The 23,150-nt window shown below is 45.2% G+C and overlaps 1 non-coding gene and 1 pseudogene across 1 annotated transcript; one reads left to right on the forward strand and one right to left on the reverse strand.

Annotated features, from left to right (window-relative positions):
• Positions 1 to 2,561: 2,561 nt before the first annotated feature.
• LOC110152461 (small ribosomal subunit protein uS5 pseudogene) lies at positions 2,562 to 7,077 on the reverse strand (annotated as a pseudogene).
• Positions 7,078 to 16,204: 9,127 nt separating this feature from the next.
• LOC139031005 (U6 spliceosomal RNA) lies at positions 16,205 to 16,311 on the forward strand. The gene has a single exon (XR_011483435.1). It is a non-coding gene; the product is annotated as a U6 spliceosomal RNA (small nuclear RNA).
• The last annotated feature ends 6,839 nt before the right edge of the window (positions 16,312 to 23,150 follow it).

Here is a 23,150-nt window from a genome sequence, read left to right on the forward strand (position 1 = left end):
ATGGGGTCGCACAGAGTTGGACACAACTGAAGCGACTCAGCAGCAGGCAGCATCATAATAGCTTCCTTGCTTACCAACTATGAATACAAAACTACATTATCTTGTTTCTAGGATTTTTTCACCTGTTGAGGGTAAATTTTTCAGAAATGGTATATGAGTGGCCCTGTTATTTTTACCTAATTTCTGTATGATATTTTTAAACTATAGAAATTCAATTTCTCAGTTCTTTCTCCTCGAAATCAAGTAGCCTCTGCTTTCTTGTCCATGGGCAATTAATCTTGTAGACAATGAATCTTATGCCATTCCAGGTGGCTTTCCTTTACATGGAATTTTTTTCTGAAAACTTGTAAATTATTATCATTAGCCCTAAAATTCAGAATTCAGAAATAAATCTCTATTATTCCTACCTTCAGTAGGGGGTTTCGATTATAAGTATTAAGTAGCCACCAAGGACCTACTATATAGCACAGGGAACTATACTCAATACCTGGTAATAACCTATAATGGAAGAGAATGTAAAATAAAAAGAGTATTTATATGCATACATATATGTATACATAGGGCTTCCCTGGTGGCTCAGATGGTAAAGAATCTGCCTGCATCACAGGAGACCAAGGTGCAGTCCCCAGATCAGGAAGATCCCTGGAGAGCAAGGCTACCCACTCCAGTATGCTTGCCTGGAGAACTCCACGGACAGAGGAGCAATGGGTCACAAACAGGCGGACACTATTGAGTAACTAACACTTCCACTTTCTTTCACATATATTTATGTATGTATGGAGAAGGAAAAGGCAACCCACTCCAGAATTCTTGCCTGGAGAATCTCATGGACAGAGGAGCCTGGTGGGCTATATAGTTCATGGGGTCACAAAGAGTCAGACATGACTGAGCAACTAAACACATATGTATGTTAACTGAATCACTTTGCTGTATCCAGAAACTACTAAAACATTGCAAATCAACAACATTTCAATTAAAAAAAATTTTAGAGTATTAAATGTACCTTCTCAGGAGGGAGGTGGGAGGGGGGTTTGGGATGGGGAACACATGTACACCCATGACTGATTCATGAGAATGTGTGGCAAAAACCACTACCATATTGAAAAGTAATTAGCCTCCAATTAAAATAAATAAATTTTAAAAGATTAAAAATAAAATAAAATAAGCTAAAAAAATAGGTGTATCTTTTCTTCTGAAGTTTTTCTATTCCTCCTTCATTAATGCCTCCTCCTCTTAATATTCTGACTTATTCTTTTCACCACCTCTTAAATATGTATGTGATCTCTTGGACTTATCCTTCATATCTCTTATCTTCATTTTCATAATTTCTATCTCCTTGTTGTTTTGGTCTACACTATGGGAGCATACCTTGATTTTCCAGTTAATGGTGTATTTACAGCCATGTCTAACAGTATTTGGAAATTTCTTTTGGTAAGTGACTTCTTAATTTATAAGAACTTCTTTGTCTATGATTGATTTATGAATATGATATCATCTCAACATTTTCTGAAGAGAGTAATTAATTTTTTTTCATTTTTCTCTATTTCCTTCCTATCTAGTTATCTCATCAATTCTTCTTAGCCTTTCTGTTTATGATGTTAATTGTCCTCAGTTCAGTTTGTTCAGTCACTCAGTCAAATCTGACTCTTTGCAGCCCCATGGACTGCAGCACACCAGGCTTCCCTGTCCATCACCAACACCCAGAGCTTACTCAAACTCATGTCCATTGAGTCAGTGATGCCATCCAACCATCTCATCCTCTGTCATCCACTTCTCCTCCCACCTTCAATCTTTCCCAGCACCAGGGTCTTTTTCAGTGAGTCAGTTCTTCGCATCAGGTGGCCAAAGTACTGGAGCTCAGCTTCAGTGTCAGTCCTTCCAATGACTATTTGGGCCTTATTTCCTTTAGGATGGACTGGGTGGATCTCCTTGCAGTCCAAGGGACTCTCAAGGGTCTTCTCCAACACCACAGTTCAAAAGCATCAATCCTTCATCTCTCAGCTTTCTTTATGGTCCAACTCTCACATCCATACACGAACACTGGAAAAACCATAGCTTTGACTAGATGGACCTTTGTTGCAAAGTAATGTCTCTGCTTTTTAACATGCTGTCTAGGTTAGTCACAGCTTTTCTTCCAAGGAGCAAGCATCTTTTAATTTCATGGCTGCAGTCACCATTTGCAGTGATTTTGGAGCCCAAGAAAATAAAGTCTGTCACTGTTTCCATTGTTTCACCATCTATTTGCTATGAAGTGATAGGACCAGATACCATGATCTTAGTTTCTGAATATTGAGTTTTAAGACAGCTTTTTCACTCTCCTCTTTCAGTTTCATCAAGAGGCTCTTCAGTGGGAGAAGTGGGAGTTGCTGTTAATGAATCTGGGGTTTTGGGGAGGGAGATGAAAATGTTATAGAATTGATTTTGTGGTAATGGAGGTATTACTCTGTGACTACACTAAAAACCACCAAATTGTGCACTTTGTGTGAATTGTATGGGGTGAGAATTATTTATCAAGTTGTACAAATAAAACTTTATTTTTCTCCTTGAAAAAAAAAAAGAGGCTCTTCAGTTCCTCTTCACTTTCTGCCATAAGGGTGGTGTCATCTGCATACCTAGGGTTATTGATATTTCTCCCTGCAATCTTGATTCCAGCTTGTGCCTCAACTAGCCCAGCATTTCGCATGATGTACTCTGCATATGAGTTAAATAAGCAGGGTGACAATATACAGCCTTGACATACCCTTTTCCAATTTAGAACCAGTCTGTTGTTCCATGTCCAGTTCTAACTGTTGCTTCTTGACCCACATACAGATTTCTCAGGAAGCAGGTCAGGTGGTTTGGTATTCCCATTTCTTTAAGAAATTTCCACAGTTTGTTGTGATCCACACAGTCAAAGGCTTTCGTATAGTCAATGAAGCAGAAGTAAATGTTTTTCTGGAATTCTCTTGCTTTTTCTATGATCCAACAGATGTTGCCAATTTGATCTCTGGTTCCTCTGCCTTTTCTAAGTCCAGCTTGAACATCTGAAAGTTCTCAGTTCACGTACTGCTGAAACCTTGCTTGGAGAATTTTAAGTATTACTTTGCTAGTGTGAGTGCTAGAGATGAGTGCAATTGTGCAGTAGTTTGAATATTCTTTGGCATTGCCTTTCTTTGGGATTGGAATGAAAACTGACCTTTTCCAGTCCTGTGGCCACTGCTGAGTTTTCCAAATTTGCTGACATAATGAGTGCAGCACTTTCACAGAATCATCTTTTAGGATTTGAAGTAGATCAGCTGGAATTTCCTCACCTCCACTAGCTTTGTTTGTAGTGATGCTTCCTAAGGCCCACTTGACTTCGGACTCCAGGATGTCTGGCTCTAGGTGAGTGATCATACCATTGTGGTTATCTGGGTCATGAAGATCTTTTTTTGTGTAGTTCTTTTCTGTATTCTTGCCACCTGTTCTTAATATCTTGTGCTTCTGTTAAGTCCATACCACTTCTGTCCTTAATTGTGCCCATTTTTTCTAGAAATGTTCCCTTGTTATCTCTAATTTTCTTGAAGAGATCTCTAGTCTTTCCCATTCTATTGTTTTCCTCTATTTCTTTGCATTGATCACTGAGGAAGGCTTTCTTATCTCTCCTTGCTATTCTTTGTAACTCTGCATTCAGATGGGTATATCTTTCCTTTTTTCATTTGCCTTTCGCTTCTCTTGTTTTCTCAGCTATTTGTAGGGCCTCCTCGGGCAATCATTTTCCCTTTTGTGCATTTCTTTTTCTTGGGAATGGTCTTGATCACCGCCTCCTGTACAATGTCATGAACCTCCGTCCATAGTTCTTCAGGCACCCTTTCTATCAGTTCTAATCCCTTGAATCTATTTATCACTTTCAAGGGATTTGATTTAGGTCATACCTGAATGGTCTAGTGGTTTTCCCTACTTTCTTCAATTTAAGTCTGAATTTGGCAATAAGGAGTTCATGATCTGAGCCACAGTCAGCTCCAGGTCTTGTTTTTGCTGACTGTATAGAGCTTCTTCATCTTTGGCTGCAAAGAATATAATCAATCTGATTTCAGTATTGACCATCTGGCAATGTTTATGTGTAGAGTCTTCTCTTGTGTTGTTGGAAGAGGGTGTTTGCTGTGACCAGTGTGTTCTCTTGGCAAAACTCTGTTAGACTTTGCCCTGCTTCATTTTGTACTCCAAGGCCAAACTTGCCTGTTACTCCAGGTATCTCTTGACTTCATACTTTTGCATTCAAGTCCCCTATGATGAAAAGGACACTTTTTTTTTGGTGTTGATTCTAGAAGGTCTTGTAGATCATCGTAGGACCATTCAACTTCAGCTTCTTCGAATTAGTGGTTGGGGCATAGACTTGGATAACTGTGGTATTGAATGATTTGCCTTGGAAACGAACAGAGATCATTCCGTCTTTTTTGAGACTGCACCCAAGCACTTGCCTTTAGGACTTTTGTTGACTGTGAGAGGTGCTCCATTTCTTCTAAGGCATTCTTGCCCAGAGTAGTAGATGTAATGGCCATCTGAATTAAATTCACCCATTCTGGTCCATTTTAGTTCACTGATTCCTAATATGTTGATGTTCACTCTTGCCATCTCCTGCGGACATCTGTAGTATCTTTTAAATTTGTATAGAATCATCAGTGCTTTTTTTCTTTTTTTCGTTTATCTTGTTTTAATTCCTATGTAAGAAGGTTCCACCCCCAAGATATTTTCCTAATCTCCTAAATGTTTATTTAACCTTTTTGTTTCTTTTTGGTTTTAGATTTTCAGGCTATATGGAATATATTTTATACATAAACAAGGTTAGAAACAACTTTCTTCTAGATGAAAAGTTAATTTTACTTATATATATGATATTATATATAAATGATATTATTATTATATCCTTTATTGCATGATTATTTCACCCACTGAATTCCAGCTACCATTTTTCTATGTATTACTCTCTTATGCATCTGGCCTGGTAAAGTTACTCAGGGCTAGTGGTTTTCTCCACAGAAGGCAGGATGGCTTTCTTTGCTGTGAGGAACTGAGACATTAGTAATCCATGTATTTCACTCACGGCTTCACGTTACTCAAATTATCATGAGAGGTAACCTGGGACAAAGGGCAGGTGGAAAACAAGAAGGCCTCAGGGAATCCAGTGTCTTTGGCACTTAGTCGCCATAACAACAGTGGTATTTTATAAGTATCACAGTCACCTGGTTTCTTCTTGCACTCTTAGAACTGAGACTTAAGGGAGTGTGGGGGGGCTTCCCTGGTGGCTTAGCAGTAAAGACTCCTCCTGCAGTGCAGGCAGACTCAGGAGACAGGGATTCGAACCCTGGGTCAAGAGTTGGGAGACAGACAGACAGGTGAAGTGGTGAAGTTTTTCACAGCAACTTCATTTTTAATGAGCTCCATTACGGTAATTTTCTATCATATAAAACTATGTGGTGGCTTTAGCTGGAGCCTGGGTCCTCTGCAGGGGAACTCTGGGGTGGATCTTTGTAAGATGGTCAGTGAATTCCTGATAGGCAGACTCAATGAACACCATAATCTTTAGAGAGATCAGGGGTGAGATAACTGTCGTTCTAAGAAATGGCATCAAAAGTGGCCTTGGCGAAGTTGCCCAGGGTGACAGGGCACCCCCTGGCAGAGGTGCAGCGGTGATCAGTTATGGCCATCACCAAGGAACTTCTTGGGCACAGGGGCTGAGATGATGCCAGTGCCCCTGGGGGCAGGGATGAGGCGCACCAGCACAGAACCACAGTGGCCAGTCACCTGGCCAATGAGGGACCTGCAGATCTTATTCCCCCAGTAGCTTCACGGCACAGGGACAATGAAGAGCTTGGCAAGAATGATAGCCCCACGAAAGGCAGTGGCTATCGTCTTAGAGCACTTGACACCCAAACCAATGTGACCATTGCAATCCCTGATGGAAACAAATGCCTTGAACCTGGTCCCTGGACAGCAAAAGCATCTGCTTTTGCACAGGCATAATCTTCAAAACTCATCCTCGAGGGATGCTCCCAGGAGAACATCAATTATCTCAGATTCCTCGATTGGCAGAGAGATGAGATATATCTCCTCCAAGGATTTGATCTTCACATCCCTGATCAGGCAGCCCAGTTTGGTGATGGGGAGCCACTCGTCCTTGGTCTTGCCTAGGCAAGACCGCAGCCTCAGGCTCCACAGCCTCGGCCCTGGCCCAATCCCTGTCTCAGATACCGCAGCGAAAGCCTCCACTGAAGCCACTGAGGCCTCCCATTCCAGGGCCCTAAGGGCCTCTGGGCCTCCCTCAGCACCAGCGTCAGCCACCATTTGGTGTTTTTACAGAGAAGAAGCCTTCATGGCAACTGTGAGGGAGTCTCCCATTCCCTGAGGGCTTCTGAGTTGGCCCCGTGATAAAATATCCCCCTGCCAAGCAGGAGACACAGGTTCGATCCCTGGACAGGAAGATCCCCTAGAGATGGAAATGGCTACCTATTCCAGTATTCTTGCCTGGAGAATCCCATGGACAGAGGAGCCTGGTGGGCTACAGTCCACTGGGTCACAAAGAGCTGGGCATAACTTAGTGATTAAGCACAGACACCCATTCCCTGGAGTCACAGAGAAAATTGATCTGAGGACCTCAGGAAGGGTCTGATTGGAAAACTTTCGAAGTTGCAACACCAACTGAATGTTTCACCCTCTAGGTCTCTCACACAGAAGTTAGAAGTAGGATCTTGCTGTGAGGGTATTGAGCAGACATAGTTAAGACCAAGAATTTTGAACCTTCAGATTCTCCTGAATTTCCTTGCCAAGTAAGAGCAGCTGGTCACCAGTCTGGTCTTAACTCATGGATTTTTGAGGATTTTTTTCCTCTTGAAGAGCTCCTTGACTTCTTGCAAACTCAGTAATGCAGTTTTGGTTTTTAGGTTTTTGTTTTTTTTAAACTGATCTATGTAGGTTCTATGTTTTTTATAGTGGAGGGAACTTTCAGAATATCTGCTCTATAGTCCTGTCCCTCATTCACCTCTAAGCTCACTCTAGGCCCCTAACAAATACTCTGGAAAGGCTCTTGTCAAGACCGTAGGTCACCTTTTGATTCATTAAACTTCACTTTGTCTTCCTTGACCCATCAAAGCATATGATGCAGCTCATCATCACAGCCTCCTTGAGACACTGTGTCTCCGAGGCTTCCGGGCCACCTCACTCTTGGTTCTCCTGCCTCCTCACGGGACAAGGTTGCCCTGTCTCCTTTGTCGATTCCTCCCATCTTTCTGATCTCATCCTCCTCTCTCTCTCTCTACGCATGTTTATGATGATCTCATCCAATCTCTTAGCCTTAAATATTAGCCAGCCCAGAAACATTCTCTGAACTCCAGCCTTACATATCAAACTGCCTCCTGAAAGCTCCATCAGAATGTCTAATGAGCCTTTCAAACTTAAAGTGGCTGGGACAGCACTCATGATTTCTGAAGCCATCCTTACCAACTGGGTTCCTTCAGAGGTCTTCCTCAATTCAGTCCATAGAAATTCCCATTCTTATAGCTGCTCAAAGCTGGTATCATCCTGGACTGCTCTCTTGTGTGAGTGACAACTAATAATTTTCCCGCAAATTTTGTCACATTTACCAAGAAAACACTATAGAATCTGAGCACCACCAACCATTTCCTTCAATACCACCTGGTACAAGCCAACATCCTCCCCTCCCCTGGATTATTGCAACATCTTTTTAATTGTGTGGTGGAGGAGACTAATGAGCCCCCAATGTCATCTTCGCCTTCTTCCTTGGTGACAAAAACCTGGACAATACATGCAATAGGGAAACTATTTCCCAGCTGCCCTAGAAGCTAGGTGTGGCCACGTGGCTCAGTTCTGGCCACATAATCAGAGGTGTTGCACAGACTGCTGGGAAGACTTATGGAAGGAGAATGAGCTAGCCCTTCCTCATCCTCCCTCCTCCTGCTGCCTTCAGAGTGCTCCATGGCGGCAGCCTCATTATAGAACATGCAGTGTTCATTATAGAACATGAAGTGTCCATGGAGGGTGGAAGCCAGACACTCAGGACAGCGAAGCAAAAATATAGAAGAAACCTGAGTCCTTAATCACTTTGTGGGACTACCCTACTAGCCATAAGCTGTGTGCCTCTGGATTTTTGTAGTATAAAAAATAAGCCTATCTTGGGTTTTCTGTAACACAAAGCAATCATGGTTGATGAATGGGTCTCTCTGCTTCTACAGCCTATTCTCCATCCAGCAGCCAAAATGATCCTTTTCAGGTATAAGTCGGATCATGTAGAAAATAAATTTATGGTTACCAAACAGGAGAGTAGAGTGGCAGGGAAGCAGGAGGGGCTGTAAATTAGGAGTATGTGATTAACATATTCATGCTACTCTATGCAAAATAGGTAAACCACAAGGACCTACTGTATACCACAGGAAACTATACTCAATATCTAATAATAACCTATAGTGGAAAAGAATCTGAAAAAAATATAATATGTATGTATTAATAGGTATAACTGAATCACTTTGGTGTACATGTGAAACTAACACAACACTGTAAATTAACTATACTTCAATATTTAAAAAAAAATAAGTCAGATCATATCACTTCTGCACTCAAAATCCTCCTGTGGCCTTCTCTGTCACTCAGAGTAAAACCAGAAGTCCTCACAGTGGTCAGTAAGACCCAAAATGACCTGCCCGCCCCCACTACTTCCCTCTCTGCATCTCCCACTACTACCCTTCTTGCTCACTCGACTTCTGCCACCTGATTTCTTGCTGTTCCCCGACGTGCCAGGATGCTCTAGCCTCGGGGCCTCTGCCCACCCTCTCCGGCCACCTTCACTCGCTCACTCACCCAAGAGGTCTTCCCTGACTACCCCATGCACGGCCTGGAGGTCTCCATTGCCAACCTGCATCACTGTTATCACTGCCTCTCAGTATACTGTGTGTGTTTGTTTGTATTCTGGGCCTCCCTCCCCCTCCACCAGGATACAAACTCCACGACCACAAGCACCTTGTCTGTGTGACTGCTGCTCTATCCCTCTCAGGGCCCAACCTGGAAAATAAAAATATACCTGATGATTTTAAAGAGGGGATTTAAAGCAGGGAAGCTACACAGTTGAGTAACAGCCTGAGAAACTAACCATAGAACAATGAAAGGGAGGAGGGGAGGTGAGTGTCAGTGAATTTTGCCCCTGGGATTCAGCCGTGGCTCCCAGGAGGAGGGGGGGCAGCCTCAGGTGTCCGTCTGAGCACAGTGGAGTTGTTTAGGTCCTGAACCTGGAGGAGCCCTGCTGAACATGCCACATTCAGAGGCTCACTCCACATCACACACAGGGGGCCGGTATGCGCAGACCCCGTTCTCTCTCACAGGCTCAGGCCTTCATTTCTTGATGCTCAGCCATCCCTTACTAACCCTCCTGGGGCTCCATTCTGACCCTCAACCTAAGCCAGCGAAAATGACTTCATGGCCTCACTCTCTCGGCCGGTCCAGCTCCTGGCATCAGAGCAGGCAGGCATCTCCCTGAAACCTCAGACCATTTGCTCCTGGGGATAGAGGATGGGTCACACCCCTCCGAAAAATAAGCCACCCCATCCAAACTTCAATTTCTCTTCCAGCCAGGTAAAGTCCATTGCCTTTGGAAGGTTATCTGCTGACATGCAGTCCTATCCTAATGCCCAGGGACCTTGGGAAGCCTTTCCAAGCTGCAGCCACCAGGGTCAACCATGGTCTTCGCTCCATGAACCCAAAGGTGAAGAAGAAGGAGTTTCTCAGGATAGATGAGTGTGTGCCGTGATGAATTTATTTCATGATGTCTTAAATGATGAAATTTATATTCTCAGAGGGGGAAACTATGTGTGTTATCTGATTCAAGCTCAAAGTAATGAATCAGTTCAGTCATCAGTATCATAAACAATACATCATATCAGAGACATGCAAGGAGACTCCCTTTAAACTGGAATATTAGTGCTATTAAAAAATCAGTATGCAGAGAACAGCCTCTGATAAGTCTGTCTGGGAAAGTATAGGACTTTTGATATTGGCATTCACCATGGGATGGCAATTCTAATGAAACACTGCCATGATTAGGGGATGTTATATAAGGTGACTCAGAGAAAGCTCCTTTGCACACTTCTTCCTCACCTGTTCTAAGGACAGACCTTTTCTTCTCTCTCTTTGAGTCTCTCACTCTGGAAGTCTCTTAACTTTCTCCCTCTCCAGCCTCTCCCTGTCCCTACTGGTCTCTCTCTTCCTATCTTGCTTTGCAGGTGTCTCTGTCTCTTTGTATCTCTGCCCACCCGCCTACCAAACCCTGCTCTTCCCTCTGCCCTGACTCATTCAAATGCCCCTTGCCATGAGCAGGTACTGCTGCTGCTGCTGCTGCTGAGTCGCTTCAGTCGTGTCCGACTCTGTGCGACCCCATAGACGGCAGCCCCCCAGGCTCCCCCGTCCCTGGGATCCTCCAGGCAAGAACACTGGAGTGGGTTGCCATTTCCTTCTCCAATGTATGAAAGTGAAAAGTGAAAGTGAAGTCGCTCAGTCGTGTCCGGCTTTTAGCGACCCCATGGACTGCAGCCCACCAGGCTCCCCCGTCCATGGGATTTTCCAGGCAAGAGTACTGGAGTGGGGTGCCATTGCCTTCTCCGGAGTGGGTACTACCAGTTCCAAAATCCTCACCCACAAACCTGAGAGTCTGACACCAGGGCCTCAGCCGTGAGACAGGAAAACCACCCTCAGTAACCTTGACAGGGTCAGACCACGTAGCCAAAAGACCCGTCCTTCAGTTTCCTTTCTCCTTCTTCTTTCCCCTGACCCTAAATCCATTGATCCAGCTCCTGCTGCTATGAGGGCATTGACTCTGTGCTTTGTCAAGTGTTCCCCAGGGTTCCTGCCAGCACCAGCTTGGCATTTACTTTGGCACTGATGTTGCCCCACTTCATTCTCCCAAAGTCACAGTGAAAGTAGGCTGGGGAGGTGGGGCGGGCGGGGGCAGCAGTAGAGACCGAACTTGTGCAAGAAGTTTGCAAGTCACCTGGGGACCCCATCTCCCCTTAATAGACAACCCAGAGGGCTCCCAGCCCTAAGCTTAGAATGCCCCCCAGGAAAATGGGATGGGGGGGCAGCAGAGAGCTGGGAATCCACGCAAATGGACCTCCTGGCCCTCTCTGCAGGCTCCCTTGAGCTGTTTACATGCTTCCTTCAGGTCTCATCCTCTGTCCTGCTCCTTGAGGCACTCCTTTCCCCAAGACTAACTCTGGGACGTTACAATTCAATTAAATTATTAAGCTGAATTACACCGAACACAGCGTGTGCACAAGTTCACAAACAAAACAGATACACAGTACACACATGCCACATACTCACAGTGCACACACAGACACAACACTCCCAAGCACGTAAGATGCACAGACATTCTCAGACACATGCACACGTGTGCACACCAGCTGGCCCCCTGCAGTAAACCCACACACAGGCTGCAGCACCCCCCTCTCTGTCTGTCTTCCCTCATCCTGTCCTTGGGGACTCTGCAGTGTTTAGCTACCGCGCGCACTCTGCCCACACCCGCTGTCCTTGGGCCATCACAGACCCTCATCGGTCCCTTCTGGCCTTCCCTCTTACATTACAGGCTAGAGTGTTCACTCCACTGAACTTTAATCAAGATCAGAGGGTGAGAACGCGGTCATACCTTTCTTGCAGACTCAAGAGCTCAGCATCTCCTCAAGGCCACTCAGCAAATAAGGGCAGAATGGGAATCCAAGCCCAGCCACTCTACCCTAGAAGCTGGGCTTTGCTACCTCATACACAGGGTCCTGACCTTCCAGTGGCAAACTAAAGCCACAGCTCATAGACCATCCCGTCTACCTTCCTGCCTCCCTAATAGCTGACCTCCAGCTGCCCTGAAAGGACAGGCAGAAATCCGCCCCCACCTGGAGAACTCACACCCCTCCACCCAGGAGCTCTCCAATGTCACCGTCTCCTCCCCTTTGACTGCCAGGAGACCCCCCTCCTTTCCACACAGGGTCAACTCGGCAGCACTGGTCCCTGGGAGGTGTCAGCCAGAGAACAGGGCACTCATGGGGAGCCTGAGAGAGAGGGTGGCAGGGAGGCTCTGAGGCTCAACGTCAGAACCTTGTTGTGAACACAGATTGTCTATACTGCCTAGGGGGTCTCCTCACCCTGCAATAGGACCCTCCCTATTCTCTCCAGCCCTTCACTCGAGCATACACATGCACACACACACATACACACACTGGCACACTACACCTAATGCCCCAGAGAGTAAGAAAACTTCACAATAAAAATAACTACAGCCTCGATTCCTGGACCAGGATGATCCATTGGAGTAGGAAGTGGCAACCCACTCCAGCATTCTCATCTGGAAAATTCCAGGGACAGAGGAGCTGGAAGGGCTACAGTCATGGGGTTGCCGAGAGTCGGACACCACTGAGAGACCGAGCACCCATCTTCTAGAAGAGTAAAACTTTCATCTAGGAGTAGATGGATTGTTGTTTGTACTGTTCTGTTTTGTTGCTTAAAAATACATTCTGAGAACCTCTGACAGGCCTTTTATCAGAAAGTCGAGTTTCCCCTGAGCAACAAGACAGAAAGAACTAAACTCACCCGTGTGCAGAATGGTGCCTGTTGCCTGCAGCACTGTCAGTTCAGTTCAGTCGCTCAGTCGTGTCTGACTCTTTGCGACCCCATGAATTGCAGCACGCCAGGCCTCCCTGTCCATCACCAACTCCCGCAGTTTACTCAAACTCATGTCCATCCAGTCGGTGATGCCATCGAGCTATCTCATCCTCTGTCGTCCCCTTCTCCTCCTGCCCCCAATCCCTCCCAGCATCAGGGTCTTTTCCAATGAGTCAACTCTTCACATGAGGTGGCCAAAGTATTGGAGTTTCAGCTTCAGCATCAGTCCTTCCAATGAACACCCAGGACTGATCTCCTTTAGGATGGACTGGTTGGATCTCCTTGCAGTCCAAGGGACTCTCAAGAGTCTTCTCCAACACCACAGTTCAAAAGCATCAATTTTTCGGCACTCAGCTTTCTTCACAGTCCAACTCTCACATCCATACATGACCACTGGGAAAACCATAGCCTTGATTAGACGGACCTTTGTTGGCAAAGTAATGTCTCTGCTTTTTAATGTGCTATCTAAGTTGGTCATAACTTTCCTTCCAAGGAGTAAGCGTCTTTTAATTTCATGGCTGCAATCACCATCTGCAGTGATTTTGGAGCCCCCAAAAATAAAGTCTAACACTGTTTCCACTGTTTCCCCATCTATTTCCCATGAAGTGATAGGACCAGATGCCATGATCTTAGTTTTCTGAATGCTAAGCATTAAGCCAATTTTTTCACTCTCCTCTTTCACTTTCATCAAGAGGCTTTTTAGTTCCTCTTCACTTTCTGCCATAAGGGTGGTGTCATCTGCATATCTGAGGTTATTGATATTTCTCCCGGCAATCTTGATTCCAGCTTGTGCTTCTTCCAGCCCAGCGTTTCTCATTATGTACTCTGCATATAAGTTAAATAAGCAGGGTGACAATATACAGCCTTGACATACTCCTTTTCCTATTTGGAACCAGTGTGTAGCTCCATGTCCAGTTCTAACTGTTGCTTCCTGACCTGCATATAGGTTTCTCAAGAGGCAGGCCAGGTGGTCTAGTATTCCCATCTCTTTAAGAATTTTCCACAGTTTATTGTGATCCACACAGCCAAAGGCTTTGGCATAGTCAATAAAGCAGAAATAGATGTTTTTCTGGAACTCTCTTGCTTTTTCGATGATCCAGCGGATGTTGACAATTTGATCTCTGGTTCCTCTGCCTTTTCTAAAACCAGCTTGAACATCTGGAAGTTCATGGTTCATGTATTGCTGAAGCCTGGCTTGGAGAATTTTAAGCATTACTTTACTAGTGTGTGAGATGAGTGCAATTGTGTGGTAATTTGAGCATTCTTTCAGATTGGAATGAAAACTGACCTTTTCCAGTCCTGTGGTCACTGCTGAGTTTTCCAAATTTGCTGGCATATTGAGTGCAGCACTTTCACAGCATCATCTTTCAGGATTTGACACAGCTCAACTGGAATTCGATCACCTCCACTAGCTTTGTTTGTAGTGATGCTTTCTAAGGCCCACTTGACTTCACATTCCAGGATGTCTGGCTCTAGGCGAGTAATCACACCATCGTGATTATCTGGGTCGTGAAGATCTTTTTTGTACAGTTCTTCTGTGTACTCTTGCCACCTCTTCTTAATATCTACGTATCGACAAACACTTGTTTCCTGAATGAGTGAGGAGAAAATGTGAAAATAATTATGGGGCAGGGGGCTGAAAGCCAAGAGCCCAGGGCAGTGGGGAGCCAGGAAGAGAAGTGTTGTGGGAGAAAGAGAGGCTAGAGGAGGAGGTTAGTGGGAAATTGTGTCCCACATCGCCCAAGAGCATACACTGTGGGTGATTCATCCTCAAAAAATTGTTTTTCATCCTGTGATGTCAACACAAACCTTCAGCAAGAGCCTGTCTCACACAATAGCTTCATGCTGGTGATGCTGGAGTGGGGGCTGGAACTCAGAGAAAGGGAACTAAGACTTGCATTTGGGGAAATTGAAAGCCAACAGAAGAGCTACCGAGAACAAGATGCCAATGAGACCAGCAGTTCTGCAGGAAAAGGAAATCATAGGGAGAGTGATTGTGAGACCAGAAGCCTTTGGGGCTCCAGTGGTATTTAGGGGTGGGAGCTCGACTTCCATATGTTATTTTTCATGTCATAGAAGGAGATTAAATTAAAGAAGTTTGGAGAATGAGAGACTCCCAGCCTTGACATGTGCTTGCCTGCTAAATTGCTTCAGTCATGTCTGACTCTTTGTGATCTCATGGACTATAGCCCACCAGGCTCCTCTGTCCATAGGGATTCTCCAGGCAAGAATACTGGAGTGGGTTGCCATGCCCTCCTCCAGGGGAGCTTCCCAACTCAGAGATTGAACCTGAGTCTCCCACATGGCAGGCAGATTCTTTACCATCTAAGACACCAGGGAAGCCCTAGCCTTAAGATAGATGTATCTATAAATACCCAACCATAGCATGTATCCAGAAAACAGAATCACAAACTTATAGCAAATGGTAAAGCCCGAATCAAGACGTAGCCTCTCCCCCTACCTCCTCCCCTCTCACTGCCAGTCTGACATATATGGGTGGAATGACACCCACGTAAGCCCCTTCGCTTCTAAGTATCTCTGAGTTACTAAGGAAGCAAAATCCCTCCATGTACCCAGCTGGTTCCTTCCTTGTTGCCAACTCAGAAGAGGGGAAGAGAGTGGAATTCTACCCAATACAGAATGAGAGGGAACCAGGGATCGTGGCCATTTGGGAGCATTTTAGGACACAGCGGCCTCCCAGGGTTCCTGGAATCTCAGCAGGAAACAGGAACCCTTGTGTCCTTCATACTCCGCTGGGCAGCTTTTTCCCCCACCCCATGAACTAACAGGAAAATAAAAATTCTGTTTGTCCAAGTCATTTCCATGAGTAAATTGGCAATTCATGTGTCTGGGCTTGCCTCTCTGATGCCTCTAGGGATTAAACGGATGGGTCAGGAGGACTGGGAGTTGGCAAGGACCTAGACCCGGTTCAGGTACCATCGTACTTTAGAACTGGCCCCAAGGGCCAAAAGTAGATCGAGGCAGAGAGGTAAGCTGGCAGCCCCCTTCCCTCCTGCTTAGGGTTCCATCTTATCACAGCCTCCCATAAGAACCATCCCAGGCTCCAAATAGCTCCCTCCACCTCACTTTTATGCCACTCTTCATTTATAGGGGTCCCCAAAATCAATTCCACCAAGCTGAATTGTCCTGGTTTTGTCTCTCCCCTTCTATATCCAAGATCCACAGTAAACAATCTCTAGATTGGCAGCCCTAAGTTCTACGCACCCTTCTTTCTAACTCCTTCATAGTTTCTTCCTTCAGTACGTCCCCAGAAGGAAGAAACCTATGAAGGTCCCTCCCCCACAACTTCCCACGATCTAATGATGCGTCAGCCCTCCATCTCTTTAGGGTGAAGAAACTTAGCATCCACTAAATATGTCCCTGACTTTGCTAGGTAAAACCAAGTCCAAGATACACAATGACAAGGTGAAAACAGCTTTGTCACCAATAGACTGGAATTTCTACGTCAAAGTGGCCATTATCCTGTCCAAATAAGTCACTGAGTGACCAAGCACTTATTCCAAAAGAGCATGCAGTGCTCGCTTCGGCAGCACATATACTAAAATTGTAATGATACAGGGAAGATTAGCATGGGTCCTGCGCAAGGATGACACCCAAAAGAGCATGCAATGACCAATTTCATGTGGAATCTAAAAGAGTCTAACTCAGAGAAAAAGACTGCAGAGTGGTATTTACCATGGGCTGGGGGAAATGGGGTGATATTGGTCAAAGTGTACAATTTCCTAGTTATAAAAGTAGCAAGTTTGAAAATTCAGTGTCCAGCATGATGATTATGGCTAATAATACCATATCATATACTTGACTGTTGCTAACAGAATGGATCTTAAATTTTCTCACCACAAAAAAAGAAATGAAAAACTATGTGATAAGAGGGAGGTGGTGGTTAGTACTATGGCAGTAATTATTTTGCAATATATGTGTATCAAATCAACACACTGTACACCTCAAACCACCTGAAACTCACATAATGTTATTATATTTCAATAAATCCTGGGGGTGGAGGACTCGAACATTCATTACTCTAAAATTGCTTTTAGAAGCTTCCCTTTTAAAATGACCTTTTGAAGCTCTTTTGCAAACCATGCAGACTAGAAAACCTTATGTTGGTGTCATCAAGCCCTATTTTCATTTTTCTTTTCTTAACATGTTAATTTTGTTTTTATTTATTTTGAAACTTCAGTTTTTTAAGTATAAGCAATGCATAACACATAAAATAGTTTTTTAATTTTTTAATCAAAATATAGTTGATTTACAATGTTTTATTAATTACTACTCTACAGCAACGTGATTCAGTTACACATATATGTTTGAGTTAAGTCGTTCAGTCGTGTCTGACTCTTTGCAACTCTATGAACTATAGCCCTCCAGACCCCTCTGTCCAGGGGATTCTCCAGGCAAGAATACTGGAGTGGGTTGCCATGCCCTCCTCCAGGGGATCTTCCTGTCCCAGGGATCAAACTCACACCTCTTGCATTTGCAGACAGGTTCTTTACCAGTAGCGCCACCTGGGAAGCTACACACACACACACACACACACACATTATTTTTTTAATATTCCTTTCCATTATGATTATCATAAGGTATTGAATATAGCTGTCTGTGTTATACAGTAGGACCTTGTTTTTTATCCATTCTATGTAAGCTTACTTCTGTCAAGCCCTATTTTAAACCTAAATCTCTCTCCTCATGTATCTCACCATTGGAGCTTGATGTCATTTGACTATTTCCAAACATCAACTCAAACTTCATAGGACTGCGATGTGTTACCTGAGAGTATTCAAAGTCTGGAACATTAATTCTCTCAGGCATTTTTCTGGTAAGTCAACTTCTCTGCCTTCTGGTCATACCTGTTGCACTTGACCAAGGTGACTGATCAGCTTGCATCTATTCAGGGAAACCAATCGTTACTGTGGGCCTTGGCAGAAGGACCAGTGAAGTCAGGGTAGTCAGGGTGAGATGACTCATGTAAAGACAGTTTATACATGTGTCTTGGAGATGAAAGGTGCTAGGAGCTCCTGGAGGAATCTGGGTCATTTCTTTTCACTGAGTTCTCTGCTATATATCTCTTACTCTCTGGGACAAGGCTCTCACCCAGATGCTAGAGAAAGAACATGAAGGCGTGAGGACAGTCAGACATACAATCATTAGGACCTTCCACAGCAGGTCCAGGGAGGACAGCCTCTCAAGCTACCCAATACAAAGGGTAGGAGTATGTTTATTAGCCATCTCAGGAGAAAACAAATAACCCTTTCTGGAGTAACCCCTACCTCTTCCATCCTGTGCCTTCTCACTCTATCCCCACGTGCTGGCGCTAACTGTTTCAGTAGTGTCCATCTCTTGGCGACCCCATGGACTGTAGCCCACCAAGCTCCTCTGTCCTTGGGATTCTCCAGATAAGAATACTGGAGTGGTTGCCATATCCTCCTCCAGGGGATCTTCCCAACCCAGGGATCGAACTCGTGTCTCTTAAATCTCCTGCATTATCAGGGGGGGGATCTTTACCACTAGTGCCACCTGGGAAGCCCACTTGAAATGAACATTAAATTTAGGTCACTTTAAAAAAATTAATGAGAAAGTCTTTACCACTCAGACCCCTGCCTTCGTTCCCGTGAGTACACCCCCTTCAGTCCCTGGGTCTCAAACAAGAGAAAGGCCGGGAGGGCTGAAGCTGAAGAGGCGTTTCCTGCTGTAAATTCTGAGATAGGAATCCTGCGGGCCAGTTTCCATCTGAAAAGAGCCCGGTGGGGATAGCAGGACCCGCCCCCATTGTGTTTTCAATGATACACCATGGAGAATGAGAAGACCCACTTCTGTGTACACATCCTGCAAACACACATATGCACACCTGCCTGTGTACATATGCGCGCACACACACACACAATGCTCCACCTGGATCCCTGTCCTCCCCATCAAGTTCCCGCATGCCTGTCTAGGCCAGTCACCCTCTTACTCACTTACAGGGAAACCCCCAGGCACTCAGCACGGTCCCCACACCTGGCCAGCTCCCGAGTCCTGTCTTTACAGACCCTGGAGTGTTTACCCAACACACCCCCTTTCCTCCACTTCCACTGATGCTACTCTATTCTGCCTCTCTTTTAGAGGCTTCCTATTACAGTTTAGATTAATCTCAACATTGTTTGCATAAAGCTCAGTACCAGTCCCACCCTATAAACTTCTTGAAGGAAGAATCTTATCAAATTAATTTCTCTTACCCCAGTGCCTAACAGGGCTTTCTTGGGGCTCAGATATTAAAGAATTTGCCTGCATTGTGGGAGACCTGGGTTCGATCCCTGGATTGGGAAGATCCCCTGGAGGAAGGCATGGCAACCCACTACAGTCTTCTTGCCTGGAGAATCCCCATGGACAGAGGAGCCTGGTGGACTACAGTCCACGGGGTGGCAAAGTGCCAGACATGACTGAGCGACTAAGCACAGCACGGTGCCTGACAACTGATTGGAGAGCCAGAGAGGATAGTGTAAGGTGGGGTGGAACAGAAAAGGTCGGCTGGGGCCTCTGGCAGATATGAGGTGTTCCAGAACCAGGCCACAGAACTCCCCCCTCCCAATTCCCTTCAGCCACACGCCTTGCCTGTACTGGGAGGAAGAAAGCAGATGAGGTTTATACTAAACTTGATAGTAACTTTCAAAAATGGACTCTTAAATAATCAAATGACTAGAAAGTCATGGTATCTGCCCAGAGTGTGGTTAAAGAATACGAGAAGATGATTCGACAAAGCTCATGTAGGAGCAAGAAACAGCTTAACAACTGTTTCCAAAAGTCAAATCAGCCCACAAAAGAACAAGATTTGCCACATGTTGACTCTCAAGGACTGAAGCAGGGATCTTCTGAGGCATCTAGTAAATATTCAGTACCATTGCTTTCTGGTCATATGTCCCCACGAGGCAAAGGTGAAGGGTCAAGGGCATCAAGGACGTGAAATGGCATCACAGGTGCCTGGTGGAGAGCAGTCATGTCAATCACAGCAGTCAGGGTAAGATGGCCCTCACAGAGACAGCCTATCTCTATGTCTTGATTCCAATGGGTCAGATCCCAATGAGTCCCAACTTTCTGTCTTCAGAGTCTCTGTTACGCCTCCCACTCCCAGGCAAGGTCTGCACAAGTGGGCATAAAAATGGGAAAAATAAGTCCAGAAAAGCCTGGTGGGTGAAGGATACACAACTGGGCAAATAGATGGCTATTCATCAGGTCCTATAGGACTTCACAGAGAACAGCCCTTCTGCAGGACACAGCAAAGAGGAGGAGGCTTCATCTTAACAGTCCCTCTCCTAACACACAAAGTGGATTCATTCCTTTCCCTTGCAGTTAATAACTTTGAACCCAGGGCCTAATAACTTTGAACCCAGGGCCTATCACAGAATAGTGGGGGAAAATACTAGAGCACACATGCCCATATCTCCCAAACCCCCATTTCTGTGAATAATTTTCTTGTCAACTCCTGGAGTCAGGAGTGAGGCAACTAGAGAAATGGGTGGATAGTAAGTAGTGATAGTGATATTTGGAAAGACTCTGCTCTGGCTGGAGAAGGAAATGGCAACCCACTCTGGTATTCTTGCCTAGAGAATCCCATGGACAGAGGAGACTGGTGGGCTGCTGTCCATAGGGTTGCACAGAGTTGGACACGACTGCTGTGACTTAGCATGCATGCATGCATTGGAAAAGGAAATGGCAACCCACTCCGGTATTCTTGCCTAGAGAATCCCAGGAACAGAGAAGCCTGGTGGGCTGCCGTCTATGGGGTCGCACAGAATCAGACACGACTGAAGTGACTTAGCAGCAGCAGAGGCTGCTGCTCTGTGGCTATTCTGGTATTGGTTTTGGAGACCCAGCCTCTTCTTTTGTGAAAAGTGTTAGTCACTCAGTCGTGTCCAACTCTGCAATCCCGTGGATTGTAGCCCACTGGGCTCCTCTGTTCATGGGATTCTTCAGGCAAGAATATTGGAGTGGGTTGCCAAGCCCTTCTCCAGGGGATCTTCCAGACCCAGGGATCTAACCTTGTGCAAGTTACAGAGTTTGAAATGGTTGACTCTAACACTCTGCTGCTGGAGACCTTTTGGATTCTAGAGTCAGAGCTCCTCCCCTTGTCCACAAACCACCATCCACTCATACACTACACACACACACACACACTCATTTATACACACACACTCACATACTCAAACTCTCAGACATGCAACCCTTATCCACACCCTCACTCTCCTCGTCCAGTCAACAACCCAGTCTACACTACCTCTGAATATTTATCAGCACATACCCTTTTCTCCTCCCACTGACCCTAAAGCACATCAGACCTTCATTCTATCTCTTCTGGATATCTCCCGTTAGAAACCAGATAAATCTCATATTGTTTGACTCATATTTAATTCCAAACTTGACTGTGGATCCTTTGAGGATGGGGATCTGCCAGATTCTTCTCTCCAGCAAAACATTCTTCCAATGAGAGTACGTGGGGCCCATATCTATCTCTCCTGTCCCACCTCCCACTACCAACCCCCTCCACCCCTCAGTGCCAGGAATCTCTTTCTGGACCCTCCTGATCAGAGAACCAAAACCAACTAGCTCAGCCCCTACAATTGCTGGTCACTTTATTTCCACCTCATACTGAACCCCATGTGGCGCTAGTGGTATAGAACCCACCTGCCAATGCAGGAGACACAAGAGACACAAGTTCAGTCCTTGGGTCGGGAAGATACCCTGGAGGAGAGCATGGCAAGCCACTCCAGTATTCTTGCCTGGAAACTCCCTTGGACAGAGGAGCCTGGTGGACTGCAGTCCGTAGGGTCACACAGAGTTGGACACGACTGAAGCGATGAGTGCATGCACACTGAGCCTGCTGTCTCCTGCAGACCTACCTGACCCTCTTTCCTGCATACCAGCCCCGACAAGAAGCAGCCGTTCAGGTGGACCAGGGCTGTTCTCCACCCAGCCAGCCATGGTGACTTCACCGTCCTTCTGACACTTCACAGAGCCCATCCTACCCATCCTAGAGAACCTCAGACAGGCCACGCTCAATAGGGCACCACGAAGCCCACAGGCATCATCCCTGACCCAGACTGGAAAGGATGGGGAAGATTCAGAGAACTCCAGCAAAAGCTTCAGGTAGGAAGAGATTCCTGGTTTGAGACTTTAGGATGAGTACATTTAGACATCTATTAAATCCACCAAGGGCTCTCAGGTTTAGAGAACAATGTGGAGAAATTTAACAACTTAGTGGAAAACCTTGATTTACTGAGCAACATTAAAAAAAAAAAAAAAAATCTGTCTTGAAAGCATAAAGTCTGAATGAAGGTTTAAAAAGTAAAAAAGCTGAAATTGTGACTGGGCCAGATCATGAAAGGCTATGTTGGCTCGGCTAAATAGCAAGGGTTTATCCTAAAGGGAAGTTGAGAGGCTTTGGAAGATTTTAAGCAAGAAGTGACGAGACCAAATTTGCATTTTAAAAACTATTCTGGCAGCATTTGGAGGAAGGACCAGATCATCAGAAAACAAACCCAGTGTGAGACTGTTCTTTATCAGGGTGAGATGCAGTAAGGGCTTGGACTGAAAGGGTAGCACTAAAAATAAACAAATAAAAGGGTGGCATTAAAAATAAGGACAGGGAAAGAATCCAGAGGACCCTGCAGGGAAACCCCAAGATTTCTGACTTGGTCGTTTGAAAATGTGCTCACATCATTAGGCCACGTGAGAAACACAACAGAAGGAGCAGTTGTGGGGGCGGGAGGTGAGAATGATAGAGGGAGTGGAGATGATACTGAATCTGAGACACCTGTGGGGAGCCAGCAGGAAGGTGTACAGACGTGTCAGAAGAACTACCTGGGAAAGAGATGGAAACAGTCAGCAGAAAAGATGGTTGAAATTATGCAAAGACCTTGAGCATAGAAAAGAGCTGAGGGTTCATGGAAGGTTTGAGGAGGAAAGCACTGTGTGAGACAGCTAATTGGGTAAATGGGGAGCATATTTACTGGAGAAATGTTGTAGGACTGATAGGCAGAGATAGGTGCCCAGTGTAGGTTTGTAGTAATAAATATAAACTAGGACCAGCCCGCATGTGATTTTCCCTAACACTGTTCAACTGAAGAAGTATAGATACCAAATAGGTAGGTTGGGATTCTTAGAACTGCATATGTGCGTAAGGACTCTCTGCCAGACTCTTTTCCATTTAAATGAACATATGAACACAACTATATTTAAAATGGATAACCAACAAAGATCTATTGTATAGCACATGGAACTCTGCTCAATGTTTTGTGCCAGCCTGGATGAGAGAGGGACTTGGGGGAGAATGGATACATGTACATGTTCTGTTGAGTTCTTTTGCTGTTCACTTGAAACTATCACAATATTGTTAATTGACTATTCCCCAATACAAAATAAAAAGTTTAAAGCTTGGGGGGAAAATGAAAAAAAAAAAAAAAAGCTTGGGGGAAAAATGAACATATGAA

The sequence above is a fragment of the Odocoileus virginianus genome, chromosome 24 (genome assembly GCF_023699985.2).
Source record: "Odocoileus virginianus isolate 20LAN1187 ecotype Illinois chromosome 24, Ovbor_1.2, whole genome shotgun sequence".
NCBI classification, from domain to species: Eukaryota; Metazoa; Chordata; class Mammalia; order Artiodactyla; family Cervidae; genus Odocoileus; species Odocoileus virginianus.